At 34.1% G+C, this 13,245-nt stretch overlaps 1 protein-coding gene across 1 annotated transcript in view; it reads right to left on the reverse strand.

Annotated features, from left to right (window-relative positions):
- The window catches only part of LOC137634907 (uncharacterized), a 95,260-nt gene extending 82,604 nt beyond the window's left edge, over positions 1-12,656 (reverse strand). The window contains 1 exon segment of the mRNA XM_068367454.1: positions 12,550-12,656. The gene's annotated coding sequence lies outside the window, so the exon portion shown is untranslated.
- Between the last annotated feature and the right edge of the window lie 589 nt (positions 12,657-13,245).

A 13,245-nucleotide genomic window follows, 5' to 3' on the forward strand; every position in this document is an offset into this window, starting at 1 on the left:
ATATATATATATATATATATATACTGTATATATATATACATACATATATAAATGTATATATGTATGTGTATATATATGTGTGTATGTATATATATGTATATATACATATATACACACACACACACACACTATATATATATATATATAAAAAGAGAGAGAGAGAGAGAGAGAGAGAGAGAGAGAGAGAGAGAGAGGGAGAGAGAGACTGTTCCATCACCTGTAGAAAATACTAACTAGTTCATGGCTACATCTACAGCAGCAAAACACTTGGTTTCGATGCTCTGCGTTACGCAATAGTCAGATGACAGTGGGAGCAAGGTGTAAAAACTACACCTGCGCATTTTCTAGATCACAAGTATGCTGTCTAGGATTTGGTATAGACAGCGATAAGTTTCATGAGATTTTTTTTTTTTGTATTTATCATTCAATAATGGAAATAAATTCATATATGTGAAGTTAACAGACGCTAATCTCCCTATGCGGGGCAAAAATATTATGCAAAAGATTATACAGTACTTTAAGAGATACTATGTCTATCATTATTTATAAATCAAGAAAAGCTGCAATTGTAGCTACGATGACAAAGACTGTATTAGGGAAGAGAATTCTACGACCCCTTACTTCATAAGGAAAATAAAGATAAATAATGTCAGATGATATAAAATACTGTATAATTCAGGCAAACAGAAATTTCAATGCTCTTGAACAATAATCAGAATAAGTAACAATTCACCAAGATAACGAAAACGTAGAGTGAATAACTTTTATCTGACCATTTTCTCTTCTTTTATCTATTCTACATGAAAACAAGAGAGGAAACTGAATACAACATATTTTTTTAAATTAAGTAGAATATTTCCAAAACATATAAATAAACCTGAAAAGTTTATTTCAAATAAAAGAAAAGTATAAGATTGAAGGTGTCCCCCCCACACCAAGACGGATGAAAATAATCTCAAGGAACTCCCGATTTTAATCAATAGGATGCTATACATTTCGACCGAATACTGACCCTCCACTTTTATTTTTCTCTATTCCTTGCCGAGACGCAATCAGAATTTTATGGAAGGATTTAATGTTAGAGGAGAAAGATCGAGAAGAAGGCAGAGAATTGGATGGCGAGATAAGGTGAAGGATGATCTGGAGAGAAGAGGTTTGGTGGAAACCATAGTAAATAGAAAAACTATATTATAAAAATAATTAAACATAAAAGGATGAGGGACAGTTAATTCGTGATTCGAACGCAGGTTTCATCGTTTTGAGTGCGCTACCATGGAGAGAGAGAGAGAGAGAGAGAGAGAGAGAGAGAGAGAGAGAGAGTGAGTATTTTCATAGAAATCAGACACTGGTTCTATGCGAATTAATCGTGAATCACATGAAAATGCAACCAAAAATACATTTGTTTCAACAGAAGAGTGGGGTATCCTTGTTCATATGGTATGAACATTAACTACAGCTCAAGCAATTTCATAACAACCTATTAAGTAGGCTCCAATGTTTCTAAATATTTAAGAAAGGAATTCTTAAATATGTATTGCACATATGATAAATATTAATTAAATAAATATTTATTTATAGTATACTACTTTTCTTCAAATCATTGTTGTTGTTGTGATTTTTTTTTTATCATTCAGCTCGTTACGACATCGCTAGTTCTTATTACAACGTTGGAAGTATTTACCTGAAATTACATTATATTCTCGAATGGCAAAGATTCACCCTCTCACAGAGAGCCGGGACCATCTAAAAACTTTACAAATGACAAAAAGAGAACAACATGAGATTGTAGTTACCCATAAAGTTTCTCGTACTTCACACACATTATTAAACTTTTTCCACCTATGAGAAACAACCCCTCACTCCCATCCCATTCCTACAGCAATTTTTCATAAACAATAATTGTTACTTCCTTAGAGACTTTTAAAATTCCCAGCTGAAGAATACAAAAGTTTTCATCCTTCCACGTCCGGCCTGTGGAAGAAGGGTTTACACACTACACAGTCTGCTAATGAAAGCAGCAACAACTTACACACGACAAACAATGAGTCTTAAAGAAACATTTAACGAGACTGTTGTCCGTTGCAATACAACAGCTAAAGAGCTCGAGACACCAGAAATGGATGGCAATGTTCCAGAATGTTAAAAGCTAATGTTTAAAGCGCCGATGGTACTGACAAGATTTGCTCATAAATATCTTGCGAAAGGATATATGGCTCGTGGAATGGAAAGGAGAGGGAAAAATATACTATTAGCGAGATAGGGACATAAAACAATGTAGAATTATTGCAGAATGTTTTTACTAATTGCCTTGGAAAAATTCTCCTGATTTCCCTGAATGAAACAAGAAAAATCACTCTATAAACAAGAGAAAAATTACATAATTTGAAAGTTATTGAAAATTACAAAACCCGTCAAAACTTTTCAAACATCATAGATGAATTAAATAAAGGAACCTTTCTAAAAAAAAAAAAAAAAAAAAAAAAAAAAAAAAAAAAAAAAAAAAAAAAAAAAAAAAAGATGACTGAACATACTGAGCCCTTGAGGTCAAGTCATTTGTTGTCCCAGAAGTATAAAAAAAAAAAAAAAAAAAAAAAAAAAAAGATGACTGACCATACTGAGCCCTTGAGGTCAAGTCATTTGTTGTCCCAGAAGTATTGCCTCCTACTTTATCCCAATCGTCATGCACTGGACTGGAGGGACTAGGGGGAAATCAAAGACTCAAATTTTGCAAACACTATAGTGTTGATAGCATTAACAGCTGGCAAATGCATGGAAAGATTGATTCGCTGACACATGGAAAAAAACGCGAGACAACATTAATCGTGAGAAGAAATTGGAAATTCTGTCAAGACCCATATGGTTGCTGTGCTAATGTGTTCATTGCCATGGTTTGAATCATCTCAATATCTAGCAACATACGATTACAATTATCGTCTTTTAAATTGCATTTCAGACTGTTATAAAGTTTCCAAGTGGATTGTCCTTGTAGAGTGAAAACAGCGTAATCATATTTAAGGGTTTAAAGGTCACTCATGAATGGCAGAGATAAGTGACAGTGATAATGCCCTGGAGACTGACCAAATATACATATGATCATCACCTAAACCCTCTCTCCATCCCTGCTAGGACCAGGGAGAGCCAGTCAATAACCGCTGATGACTCAGCAGGTAGATCTATAGGTTCCACTAAACCCTCATTCTTAGCTCAAAAGGATGGTGAGATTGCAGACACTACAAAAAAAAAACTATCGAACTTGAGCGGACCTCGAGTCTAAACACAATAGGCTACCGACAAAAAAAAAAAAAAAAAAAAAAAAAAAAAAAAAAAAAAAAAAAAAAAAAAAAAAAAAGAGGAAGGTCCTAGGCCCTAAAGCCTCGTAATGAGATAAACTGTATTGATAATATATCATAAAAAAGATAAGAATTCCTTTAATAAAAGATTAAATGACGTGAAACGCCATTCAATATGACCAACTGGTATCCCGGATGATAAAATCTATGGTGTCTCTAATGAGAATAACTTTGAAAAGAAGACAATATAAAAATGACCAACAGACCCAGGACCCAGTATTATAAAGTCTAATGACTTAAGAAACACTGGCCATCAACTATCTAAATTAATTGATTATATTACTTTAGGCCTAAAAAATCGTCTACGTCTGACATGTTAACAAGAGAGAATGAGAAAAGGATTAGCTTTAAACACCCACCCCGCGTCTCTCTGTCTCTGTCTGTCTGTCTGTCTGTCTCTCTCTCTCTCTCTCTCTCTCTCACGGCATGTTTGCATTCATGCCTGAGGTAGTATTGAAACCTTTTCCAAGCTCACAACAATAATAATAATAATAATAATAATAATAATAATAATAATAATAATAATAATAATAATAATAGTAACAACTTAAAAGTAAATGGTAAATAGATTAAATCTCATTGGAAGTTAAAACCTCCAATTTAATCAAATGATCGATAAATGTTAATTTCTTCAAGTTCCTTATCATTTCTAACGTTAAGGCATTGCCTAAGGGAAGCTGTTCTTCATAAAATGAGAGATCAACAGTTAACAGTTAAAGCAAGAGTAAAAGTATTTTTTACCCCAAATCTCGGGAATTTGTTGATTCATCCAAACCTAACACAGATCACAGTGAGGAGATGGACCAAACAGGAACTCTTCATCTATCATATGCCAAATCACTCGCCCAATTAATGGCTGTTGCAGCTGACAAGGAAAAAACTGCTAGTTGTAATAAGTTAAGATTCATTGAATTCAAAGGAAAATTGCTTCCATTCTCCGGGAGGGACATCACTGAACACACAGCTTTCCTTTTGTATATATGTACATATATGTCTCTTCATATTACGATTTTAAAAGGGCAATGTTGAATGTCAAAGCAAAAATATACCGCAAATACATATAGCAAAGGCCGTACTTCATTGTACAGTAGACCGCAGGTTCCCCATCCCTGCTCTAGACTCTCAAGTCTTCTTGCACATTAAAGGTTGACATGATGAAAAAGAAAACTAACGTCAGTGCTCAGAATTCCAATCACTGAAAATATAAACATACTATGTAGACAGATGACACATACACTTACTATCACCCGATAAATAGAATGAAATTATACGAAACACGCACCTTCCACTGACTGATAAAATAAACAAAGATATCTTTACATTGCCATAAGACATTTCTTATTCAACTCCACAAACAAAGCATCGTAAGATATGGGAAAAACAAAATGTTATCATGGACATTCTTCACATCCCCCTTTCTAAGAACGTTATCAACCTATACAATTCGCATTTGACACATTCCACTGCGCAGAGCTTTCAAAAGCCATTAGCCGAGTCCACGTGTCCCTGAACCCGACATATGCAGGAACATACACACATGGTTGCAACATATTGATTTACTGACGCTTTCAAACATATCCGTGTTATGAAAACATAAAACGAACATGACATACAAACACACACACACACACACACACATAAATATAGTGCTACGTAAAAACACAAAATCCTAGTGTGGGTTAAATTTTTAGATATTCACAAATACTTCAATGAAAATTGAAGGTTTTTATACGATAGAAACTTTTTGATATATATATATATATATATATATATATATATATATATATATATATATATATATATATATATATATATATATATATATATATATATATGTCAGTTTTACATCCTGTAATCAAACAATAATTTTCAATGATACATTTTAGAATAATGCCCATACTGAAAATCTTGTTTTCCCCATTTAAACCATAAAATTTTTTGTTAATTCTTTATTGACTTTCATAGTTATTATCTTGTTTCCTGTGTACGACATCTGTTTTATGTGTTTGCTTTGCGACAGTGGTTATCAACATCACAGGCATTCGTATAAGCCTCACCACGATAGTTCTTGTAATTTTGTTGGAGTTATGATTACTGTAAATGATGGGTATCCTCATTATATATATATATATATATATATATATATATATATATATATATATATATATATATATATATATATATATATATATATATATATATATATATATATATATATAAACTTCCACGATACTCTCTTCATTAAGAATATGAAATTGATGATTTTTCATGCTAATGTTCTACCTGACTTTACGCACACTTAGAACAATATGATTTTCAAAACAATTCATAAAATCTTATAATTCCTATTTTAAAGATCAATTAATTTCTAACTGGTGAATCTTATTGGATTTCCAGAATAGTAACCTCGTTGAGGAATTCAAAGACGCGTGTATTGATAAATTCCCGATTTCACATATCCTTAAACTCTCATTAATATAATAAATGCATCTGTTTCTAGTCCATAACAGGACAAAGGATTCGAACATGTCCTTTGTTATTTCTGAGGTTTGGCCATTTTCAACACAACGCTGGCCACTGCGGATTGGTGATGGTGGGAGACTTTAGTCAGATTGTTTCGAGCAAACCCTGATTACACCTAGTTAAATGAAAATTTCGATTTAAACACCGATCCAAAAAAATGCAATTAAAGTCTATCACGTATCTCTAAGTAAACTATTTGTGTAAACACTATTAAGAATATCTTTCAATCATAATCCGTTGAAAAGTTCATTGCACCGAATGTCCAAGTTCATCGATTTAGCCATTAAAACAGATTAAAACCAACAGTGATGACAATGTTTATCCAGCAAAACATCTCGATCACAATGACAGTAGCAAATTCTTCCTCGGTATTATGTACACATCAAGACAATGGAGGAATTTGACACAATCGCCCAGCACGCAAAACTGTATTATTTTTACTATTATTATTATTACTTAGTTGGAAAAGCAGGATGCTATAAGCCCAAGGGCCCTAACAGGGAAAAAAGCCCAGTGAGGAAAGGAAACAAGAAAAAATGAAATATATTAAGAACAGTAAATGTTTCCTATAAAAATTATAAAAACTTTTACAAAACAAGAGGAAGGGCAATTCGATAGAATATTGTGCCCGAGTGTACCCTCAAGCAAGAGAACTCTCCTCCAAGACAGTGGAAGGCCATGGTACAGAGGCTATGGCACTACCCAAGACTAGAGAACAATGGTTTGATTCTGGAGTGTCCTTCTAGAAGAGCTGCTTATTATAGAAGTTCTTTTGACGGCACAAAGTAAGCAATGAATTGTGTTTCAAGTACACATGGAATAAGAATAGGTTGCCATCCACCCTGAGTTTTACCATGTCATTAAAACCCTGCTGTTCATTGTCATTTGTCATCAACCACGCTTTCCCCTTGACATTAAGAGTGGAGGGATTTTATAAGTCTCGGTTCTTATTCAGACTGACATGTATGCTGATTCTTGGCGTTAACCCTCGAGTTAGATAATATACGAATATAAAGAAAAGTATATTCAGTTAATCAAAAAAATATTCTGTCGAAAATGGTCAACTTAAGTAGGATTTTTTTTTCTATCTTTTATTATGAAATACACATTTTCAGTCTTTCAATTTATAACATATATACATCATAGTATATTTACATAAATATTTTTTCTTTATTTAACATAAACTGTATTTACAATTAAAATTTATACTATTTACCACGAACTGAATTACGTACAAGAGTGTTTTACGCAGAGTATATAAAGATTTATATTATTACAAGATACGTGAAACATACGATAGGTAAGAATATCAGCTGGGAATAAAGACATACAAGTTACATAAGCTCCACTTAAAGTTCTTCATGCCCCCTGCTGACATACCAGGGTGAGCGTGTGATGACAGAGATGGATGTGAACGTACTCTGCGTACATCCTTAGCCCACCTGTCAATCACACAAACACGTCGGTACAACGCCCACTATCGTACTCTACATAAATATTAATTAGCTTTTAAGATAATTACATGCACACTTTATCTGTTTGGATATATAGATGAACCAGTCCTCCGTATTAATAATTAATCAAACATTTCAAAATTAAATCGCAATACCAATCGAGAAAAAAAGTTTCAGGAATAATCACAAGATATTCAATACCAAAAAACAGTATCTAAATAAAAGCATAATCAAGCAAACGCAAATAAACCTAACGCTATATCACCAAGCCATAAAGATATAAACACAAACAAACAACAGAAGTGCTCAAGTTACTTCAACGACAGCCAAAGGAAGACCAAACAATGTAAGAGCTCAATCCTAAACAATAACAACCTCTTAATTCACACAGACGCACGCATGACCTTTCTGCTACCAAGTGAGCATGACTTCCTACGAACAAATTCCTCTAAATTACAATGTTTAAAGGAAGACATTGTGAGCGAGTGAGTATTGCTAACAAAAATTTGGTCAAAAAAATAGTTTAGACATACTGTTAAAGTTTGTACAGATTGTTTATTCTCACAATATAGGCCTTCATCTTGAAAAACTCCTACTCACAATATAGGCCTTCATCTTAAAAAACTCCTACTCACAATATAGGCCTTCATCTTAAAAAACTCCTGCTCACATTATAGGCCTTCATCTCAAATAAATTCCTACTCACAATATAAGCCTTCATCTTCTAAAATTCTTAACAAAGAGAACATTGAACAATAAATCAGACAAGGGGTATAAATTCTGTTTTTTTTTTTTTTGCACTGGCTGTTGATAAAACATCTTGCAGGAAACGAAGACAATGGAAGAAAGTATGCACAAAGGTAAATGTTGTACAACATCAAAGCTTCAACAACTATTTTGCCTCCGTCCGGGACACGCTCCAATGCTAAGAGACCGTCTACAATAAAGTAAGGAGCTGACGTTTAATACCTATTGTTAGTTCGCAGATATCATATTATTATCATAGTCATACCAACAACCGCGACCATTATTACTATTTTAATTGCTACCAATGGAAAAATACGACATATTATGAAAGCATATCTTCATTCAACAATTTACCTAATCGGGGTTTTTTCTATTTACTCAAACAGAGAATGTTTATAATCAAAGCTCCCTCATTTGGCAAAGGCCCCACTAGGAACTACCCAGGATGGGCTAATTTCAATTGTTATAGTTTGAGATTAAGAGACCAAGCTTTAAAGAATAACAATCCATATTTACGCTAGACTCTGCGTACTAAAACGAACAATATTGGATAAAAAGAAAAAAAAAAAAAAAAAAAAGAAAACACCTGTTGTCCACATCGGCCCCTCGCAAAGGAGATAATTTAAATTTAATCTATACTTCACACTGACGGGAGACGATTCAAGAAAATTAACTGACCGAGTGTTTTTATTAAAAAGAAAGGAAAACTGGAAATTCTTTAGGTATCAAAAAGAACATACTTCAGGAAACAACAAGGATTGAAATATTCTTCTTTTAAACAATCAACAAATGAGATTCATGTGAGTTCTGGTGTCATAAAAATAAAGAATCCGAACTTGACAGTCAACAAAGGGACCCGCAGTTGCTCTTTGTCATTTCCCTCCATACTTCTCCTGCCTCTTGGTTTACCTATTCCTATTCATACTGTCTTTAAGTGTGGCACTTCCCAGCTGTGTGACACATACATTCCATACACGCAATCCCTCCACCTGGTTGATCGCGGGTGCCAACTTCAGCTGTGACGTCAACAGCTGGGATATATGAAAAAGTTACTTCCGCAGTCAAGCTCGTCATTTCGAAGGATAAAAAATAAGAGGATAGTTGTAAAAGCTCAAAAATCAATATCAAATATTTAAACTTTGGGGTGAAAAAATAAATAAATATGGAAATGAGCGAGATTTTAGTCTCGAATTACCTTAGATAGAAAATAACAGAACATGTTTGACCTTAATAACACTTTCGCGTAAAGAAAGGACTTACGTGTAAACGCTGGGGCCTGTGAGACCATTCAGTGCCTAAGTGCAACTGTAGGAAAACTCAACAGTTTTGAAGTGAAGTAAGTTATACGAGATTAGAATGGACGAAAGAAGAAAGAGGCAAAGTAGAAGGATACATAGCAAGGGTCCCACGGAACACTGCAAAGACTCCTGAGCAATAATTCTGGTTCGTGTAAGGAGGAAATGAGACGGAGATAAATACTGGCAAAAGATAAGGTGTACCTGAAGGGCAAACGTGAAAGAAGTTTTCCAGAATGGAATAGAGAAACTGTGATGCCAACTACCGGGCAATTACACTCTTAACCCATTTGAAGCCACAATGCCAGGCAATTTCGAAAGGTCATCCAAGGTCATCTTATTACTACCATTATCTCCCTCGGGCAATCAGGACATGCCCCTCCTTGACTCCTTATTTATCTCCTCGTCCTTCCTTCCTGAAATCTCTCTAGCTCCCTCCACCCCCTTCAATCTAAGCTGACCTGGTGACCGCAGAGGGACCTTAGCTACTCCTCGTGACCCTACGAGCCAGCATAAACACGCACCGGAGATGATCATCATCACCATGAATGACTATTTGCCCGTTTCATCGACCGGCGCCGGAAAGTGTAAGCACACAATTATAATGTTATTATGAATATCTTCATAAGTAATTCTTATATGAGAATTGATAATTCTATGTAAGTGTTCCAGAAACTAACATGTCTGAATCCCTCATTATCAACAATATTACTAGCACTTGTCATATGAAATTTCTGTGGTAGTCTTTACAGATAATCAGACTTAAAATATCACAGTCATCAATTTTAATGGAGGCCAAAGGGTCTCCTCAGTTACCTTTTTTGGGTAACCGAGTCAATTAAAACAAATTGTTCCCAAGAAAGGCCTTTATTCACCCTCAACATTCACTGCCAGACAGGATGTACCATCATGACTACGGTACTCTGTGAACATTTGTTTTCCCTCTTCGTGGCCCAGTTCTTTCATTCCACCTCTATGAATGGAATGGATCTATGAAGACAGGCCAGCTATCTGACTCCGACTACCGTCCGAGAATCTGAGATAGTAACATCATCCCCCATCAACTCAATCATCCTACTATACTGCCATATCAGTTTCCAATCTACACACCTTCTTGAGACTGAACTCTTGAAGCAACATTCATGATCAGGGTTTACGCTTCGTCCGTCTAAAGTGCAGTGATTTGGGTCGGTTCAGAAAGAGGGGGGTTCCGATACAATGCTTACCACTGTTTGCATCGAGAAGCACTTCAAAAGTTATGGATCCGCAAAGATGTAAAAGCTACAGAGGTTCCTGTTGTTATAGCAATTTAGCTTCTTGCACCTGCGCAATTTAATGTAAACATAGGGCAGAATATATAAAATTTGTGGCGTCCAAAATTTTAGATAACGTTTGCCATATTAACTATGATAATGAATCAACGACTGCAAAAATAGATTTAAAGCTCAACAATATCAAGAACAATTAACACAAAATAAAAAGAACAGGGAAAAACACCTGAAACACTAGCTAACAATTCCAACACCCAGACGTACAATCCTATGAATAATTTTCCGTACATAAAAATTAAATTGTTAATGCATGCAATAACAAGAGCTTTAATCAATCTCTGGGAGAATTGATTTTATCATTCTCAGAAAAAAAGCACAAAAACTTTTACTGTATTCATAAACGTTGCATGAAATTTGATACCTTGTCAGAGGGTCTGAGGATAAATGCAAAACAGACGATCTCATCTGAATAGAAACTAATGTTTATTTTATCAAAGAATCTCTTTATTAGATATTAAATAACAATTATGACAGCAAGCATGTTTTACTAAACATAGAGAAATGAGATGATCAAAACCACGTTATTCATAAGAAAATGAAACGTCAGGAAAAGAAGGTAGGGACACAATCATTACCAAAAGTATGAAATTTCTTCAAAGTGTATAGCAGTTAATTGCAATTTGTTGATAAAGTTGAAGAAAAAAAGTTTGTTTTGACAGAGAAAAACATTCATTGTCACAGCTATCCATAACAACTAATAGTAGCGATGCTTAAGTAATAATAAAAGAAAACAAGATATACAAAAGTAATGGAAAGTAAAGACAGATTGAAGATTCATAAAATCTTTTAGGAAAAAATAGTGGGCTCAAGGACATGAGATCATAATAGACAAATAATAATAGAATGCTTGAACAAGAAATTCTTGAAAAGCGCTTGGTTGAAAAACACAAAAATAACTTGAATAATCAGATAAATATAATCATAAACGAATGAGGAATTATCGTAGTTTTCATCGAAGGAGGAGAATAAAAAAAGCTTCTTGAATACAGTAAGAATTCATGCAAAAGCGAAAATAAGAATCTTTGTAATAAATGTATTAAAGGTTGTTTTCATATTACCTTTCGAATGTAAATATTTCAAAGTTATGAGGTAAAAAGAGACCATGATTACGCTAAATAGAAGTTTGAAATTAAAAATTTGGAAATTAAGCCAAACCAAACCTTCTCTTAAACGCCAAAATTAAACAAAACACAGAGGAATATATTATCAGACACAATAACGCTCTCTGAAAATAATGACTATTTATTTCTCTCATGGGAACCTCCATTATTAATAAAACTTAAATGTATGAAACTAACAGAAAAAAAAATAAATAAAAAGAAAAAAAAAATTCTCTTTCAAGATTCAGAATCTTAAGAATGGATACAAAGACAGACAAGTTGCAAAAATACCTGTTATTAGTTGTCAGACTTGTAAAAAGAACTACAAAATACATATAACTATGATGTACACAATATTGAATTCATATACAAACCACACAAGTATTCCATAAACATATAAACTTGCGTAAATCAAAACCATCACAGATAAAAATAGAGTTAGCGTACTTTAGTTTCCACACGTATATATTGTATAATAAGAAAACGGCCAAATGTAACCTTGCATTATCACTTCTAAGATTCAGAACAACAACAAAAACACAATTATCAAATAAAACATTGGGCATTTCACGTTCTCATACACTTTATAAAACTGTAATTTTACGGTTATCTGCGTGTGCAAAACTGAGAAAGTATCACAACCTATTTTTAGTATTCAGTAATAATTCAAGTAAATTCACAAATACGCAAGATATAAACAAGAATCACTCCCGCAAGGGAGACCGAAAACCGCATAAGCGTAGCGTCACCTTTACACCACCAGCGTCACAACAACACTGACGGTGAATCTAATTCTAATTCACTGCTGGGGCTGTGAGACCCAGGCAGGGAACCTCCCCCTCACGCGGGCAGAGTCTTATAGCCAGACTTAAGGGCAACTCAAGCGAGTCAACACAGGCTTTTAAGATAGCCGGGGTATTCACTTTTTTATAAACTAAAATTTTAAGTAAGGGATGGATAATTAAAATGAATACCACACACGAACTAAAGAGCTTATTACTAAATTATCGGGCCCTCTAAACAATAATAATACAACCATATTTCAGGGTACATATGAAGCATCCGTAAAAGAAAAAAAAAAAAAAAAACTATGATAGGAGTGAAGAGGGATCCACCAAAATAACAAAAATGGTTACCAATATAGAAAAAGTTCAATGTAACATTACCCGTGACTTTTCAAATCTTATGAGTTAGCAAAATTGTGTTTTGACTGTATTTTCATGAGTGACCGACAAGGAAAGCCAGCCGTCGTTGGCACATGAGCCGCCAATCCGGGAGGTAAAGGTTATGATGTTAGCTTGATTTTCACTTTATGTCTCTTTCCGCTTAAAAGCTGGTGGCCCCAGGTGATATTTTTTGGTCTTCGGCAAAAATTATTGTGTTACACAGACACGGGAAATGAATTAGATAGCGCTGGTAGAAAGAGAATACATCCCTTAAAAGAA

The sequence above is a fragment of the Palaemon carinicauda genome, chromosome 45 (assembly GCF_036898095.1).
Source record: "Palaemon carinicauda isolate YSFRI2023 chromosome 45, ASM3689809v2, whole genome shotgun sequence".
Classification (NCBI taxonomy): Eukaryota; Metazoa; Arthropoda; class Malacostraca; order Decapoda; family Palaemonidae; genus Palaemon; species Palaemon carinicauda.